Source organism: Pseudophryne corroboree, chromosome 1 (genome assembly GCF_028390025.1).
Source record: "Pseudophryne corroboree isolate aPseCor3 chromosome 1, aPseCor3.hap2, whole genome shotgun sequence".
Lineage (NCBI taxonomy): Eukaryota > Metazoa > Chordata > Amphibia > Anura > Myobatrachidae > Pseudophryne > Pseudophryne corroboree.
In genome coordinates, this window is record NC_086444.1 from 436,224,268 (window position 1) to 436,229,164 (window position 4,897).

A 4,897-nucleotide genomic window follows, 5' to 3' on the forward strand; every position below is an offset into this window, starting at 1 on the left:
GAGGTCTGCTCATTAAGACATAAAAATACAAAAACTACAAGGAGTTTCTACAGATGCCCTCTTGTGGTACCCCACTACAAAGCCTCCAAGTAACTTGTTCCTGAGTCTCTTATCCCCCCTAATTGAACTATCTGCTGTATCTGAGTCACTGGTGCTGCCAGGGTTAACAGATTACCACTATAACTGATAACTGCAGTGGTAGTGCAACGGGCTTTAGGAGCCAGAGGAGAGAGCAGGTGTGGAGTCCAGAGAGAAGGAGGACAGCTATGTGGCAGTTGGTTGATCCCTGAACTGTGGGGGGAGGGGAGTGTGGCCTAGAGAGCGGGAACAAAAAGAAAAAAAAAGAAAGCGGGAATATAAAGAGTGGGAACAAAAAGAGTTATCACTCTGAGGGAGAGTTCGGTGAGGAAAGCAGAGCTAATGAGAGAACGCACGCTTCGAATACAGCCCGCCGAATGTTGTGAGGAGACAATGGTCCTGCTGAGTAACGCTGCCGGGAAGCTGCTGATGTGTGACCGAGTGAAAGAGCTGACACAGAAGGAGCAGTGCCTCACACCTCCAGCCCAGGAGGTGAGAGGCACAGAGCTGTGCACGGCTGAAGTGATCAGAGCAGCAGGTGATCTCCACTAAGCACACTGAGCATGCAAGTGAGCTTAGGGAGCAGTCCGAGAGACCTACTGTGATCTTAACTCCCTTAAGATCACAGGAGGTCTTTCCGTACACTGGCAAAGACACTACTTTCAGACACAAGAATTCAGTACTTGTCATTCCTAGTAACAGCCAGCTAGTAGTTAACAGCTCCTCAGCCAAAAAGACATTCCCAGCCAGCAAGAGACATATACCCACATAATACTGCATTAACAGAGGACAGTGAGGTTGTATTTATACAGGTGAAACTCAGAAAATTAGAATATCGTGCAAAACTTCATGTATTTCAGTAATTCAACTTAAAAGTAGAGATGTGCACTTGAAATTTTTCGGGTTTTGTGTTTTGGTTTTGGGTTCGGTTCCGCGGCCGTGTTTTGGGTTCGACCGCGTTTTGGCAAAACCTCACCGAATTTTTTTTGTCGGATTCGGGTGTGTTTTGGATTCGGGTGTTTTTTTCAAAAAACACTAAAAAACAGCTTAAATCATAGAATTTGGGGGTCATTTTGATCCCAAAGTATTATTAACCTCAAAAACCATAATTTCCACTCATTTTCAGTCTATTCTGAATACCTCACACCTCACAATATTATTTTTAGTCCTAAAATTTGCACCGAGGTCGCTGGATGACTAAGCTAAGCGACCCTAGTGGCCAACACAAACACCTGGCCCATCTAGGAGTGGCACTGCAGTGTCACGCAGGATGGCCCTTCCAAAAAACACTCCCCAAACAGCACATGACGCAAAGAAGAAAAAAAGAGGCGCAATGAGGTAGCTGTGTGAGTAAGATAAGCGACCCTAGTGGCCGACACAAACACCTGGCCCATCTAGGAGTGGCACTGCAGTGTCACGCAGGATGGCCCTTCCAAAAAACACTCCCCAAACAGCACATGACGCAAAGAAGAAAAAAAGAGGCGCAATGAGGTAGCTGTGTGAGTAAGCTAAGCGACCCTAGTGGCCGACACAAACACCTGGCCCATCTAGGAGTGGCACTGCAGTGTCACGCAGGATGGCCCTTCCAAAAAACACTCCCCAAACAGCACATGACGCAAAGAAGAAAAAAAGAGGCGCAATGAGGTAGCTGTGTGAGTAAGCTAAGCGACCCTAGTGGCCGACACAAACACCTGGCCCATCTAGGAGTGGCACTGCAGTGTCACGCAGGATGGCCCTTCCAAAAAACACTCCCCAAACAGCACATGACGCAAAGAAGAAAAAAAGAGGCGCAATGAGGTAGCTGTGTGAGTAAGCTAAGCAACCCTAGTGGCCGACACAAACACCTGGCCCATCTAGGAGTGGCACTGCAGTGTCACGCAGGATGGCCCTTCCAAAAAACACTCCCCAAACAGCACATGACGCAAAGAAGAAAAAAAGAGGCGCAATGAGGTAGCTGTGTGAGTAAGATAAGCGACCCTAGTGGCCGACACAAACACCTGGCCCATCTAGGAGAGGCACTGCAGTGTCACGCAGGATGGCCCTTCCAAAAAACACTCCCCAAACAGCACATGACGCAAAGAAGAAAAAAAGAGGCGCAATGAGGTAGCTGTGTGAGTAAGCTAAGCGACCCTAGTGGCCGACACAAACACCTGGCCCATCTAGGAGTGGCACTGCAGTGTCACGCAGGATGGCCCTTCTAAAAAACACTCCCCAAACAGCACATGACGCAAAGAAGAAAAAAAGAGGCGCAATGAGGTAGCTGTGTGAGTAAGCTAAGCGACCCTAGTGGCCGACACAAACACCTGGCCCATCTAGGAGTGGCACTGCAGTGTCACGCAGGATGGCCCTTCCAAAAAACACTCCCCAAACAGCACATGACGCAAAGAAGAAAAAAAGAGGCGCAATGAGGTAGCTGTGTGAGTAAGCTAAGCGACCCTAGTGGCCGACACAAACACCTGGCCCATCTAGGAGTGGCACTGCAGTGTCACGCAGGATGGCCCTTCCAAAAAACACTCCCCAAACAGCACATGACGCAAAGAAGAAAAAAAGAGGCGCAATGAGGTAGCTGTGTGAGTAAGCTAAGCGACCCTAGTGGCCGACACAAACACCTGGCCCATCTAGGAGTGGCACTGCAGTGTCACGCAGGATGGCCCTTCCAAAAAACACTCCCCAAACAGCACATGACGCAAAGAAGAAAAAAAGAGGCGCAATGAGGTAGCTGTGTGAGTAAGCTAAGCAACCCTAGTGGCCGACACAAACACCTGGCCCATCTAGGAGTGGCACTGCAGTGTCACGCAGGATGGCCCTTCCAAAAAACACTCCCCAAACAGCACATGACGCAAAGAAGAAAAAAAGAGGCGCAATGAGGTAGCTGTGTGAGTAAGATAAGCGACCCTAGTGGCCGACACAAACACCTGGCCCATCTAGGAGAGGCACTGCAGTGTCACGCAGGATGGCCCTTCCAAAAAACACTCCCCAAACAGCACATGACGCAAAGAAGAAAAAAAGAGGCGCAATGAGGTAGCTGTGTGAGTAAGCTAAGCGACCCTAGTGGCCGACACGAACACCTGGCCCATCTAGGAGTGGCACTGCAGTGTCACGCAGGATGGCCCTTCTAAAAAACACTCCCCAAACAGCACATGACGCAAAGAAGAAAAAAAGAGGCGCAATGAGGTAGCTGTGTGAGTAAGCTAAGCGACCCTAGTGGCCGACACAAACACCTGGCCCATCTAGGAGTGGCACTGCAGTGTCACGCAGGATGGCCCTTCCAAAAAACACTCCCCAAACAGCACATGACGCAAAGAAGAAAAAAAGAGGCGCAATGAGGTAGCTGTGTGAGTAAGCTAAGCGACCCTAGTGGCCGACACAAACACCTGGCCCATCTAGGAGTGGCACTGCAGTGTCACGCAGGATGGCCCTTCCAAAAAACACTCCCCAAACAGCACATGACGCAAAGAAGAAAAAAAGAGGCGCAATGAGGTAGCTGTGTGAGTAAGATAAGCGACCCTAGTGGCCGACACAAACACCTGGCCCATCTAGGAGTGGCACTGCAGTGTCACGCAGGATGGCCCTTCCAAAAAACACTCCCCAAACAGCACATGACGCAAAGAAGAAAAAAAGAGGCGCAATGAGGTAGCTGTGTGAGTAAGATAAGCGACCCTAGTGGCCGACACAAACACCTGGCCCATCTAGGAGTGGCACTGCAGTGTCACGCAGGATGGCCCTTCCAAAAAACACTCCCCAAACAGCACATGACGCAAAGAAGAAAGAAAGAGGCGCAATGAGGTAGCTGTGTGAGTAAGATAAGCGACCCTAGTGGCCGACACAAACACCTGGCCCATCTAGGAGTGGCACTGCAGTGTCACGCAGGATGGCCCTTCCAAAAAACACTCCCCAAACAGCACATGACGCAAATAAAAATGAAAGAAAAAAGAGGTGCAAGATGGAATTGTCCTTGGGCCCTCCCACCCACCCTTATGTTGTATAAACAGGACATGCACACTTTAACCAACCCATCATTTCAGTGACAGGGTCTGCCACACGACTGTGACTGAAATGACGGGTTGGTTTGGACCCCCACCGAAAAAGAAGCAATTAATCTCTCCTTGCACAAACTGGCTCTACAGAGGCAAGATGTCCACCTCATCATCATCCTCCGATATATCACCGTGTACATCCCGCTCCTCACAGATTATCAATTCGTCCCCACTGGAATCCACCATCTCAGCTCCCTGTGTACTTTGTGGAGGCAATTGCTGCTGGTCAATGTCTCCACGGAGGAATTGATTATAATTCATTTTAATGAACATCATCTTCTCCACATTTTCTGGAAGTAACCTCGTACGCCGATTGCTGACAAGGTGAGTGGCGGCACTAAACACTCTTTCGGAGTACACACTTGTGGGAGGGCAACTTAGGTAGAATAAAGCCAGTTTGTGCAAGGGCCTCCAAATTGCCTCTTTTTCCTGCCAGTATAAGTACGGACTGTCTGACGTGCCTACTTGGATGCGGTCACTCATATAATCCTCCACCATTCTTTCAATGGTGACAGAATCATATGCAGTGACAGTAGACGACATGTCCGTAATCGTTGTCAGGTCCTTCAGTCCGGACCAGATGTCAGCATCAGCAGTCGCTCCAGACTGCCCTGCATCACCGCCAGCGGGTGGGCTCGGAATTCTGAGCCTTTTCCTCGCACCCCCAGTTGCGGGAGAATGTGAAGGAGGAGATGTTGACAGGTCGCGTTCCGCTTGACTTGACAATTTTGTCACCAGCAGGTCTTTGAACCCCAGCAGACTTGTGTCTGGCGGAAAGAGAG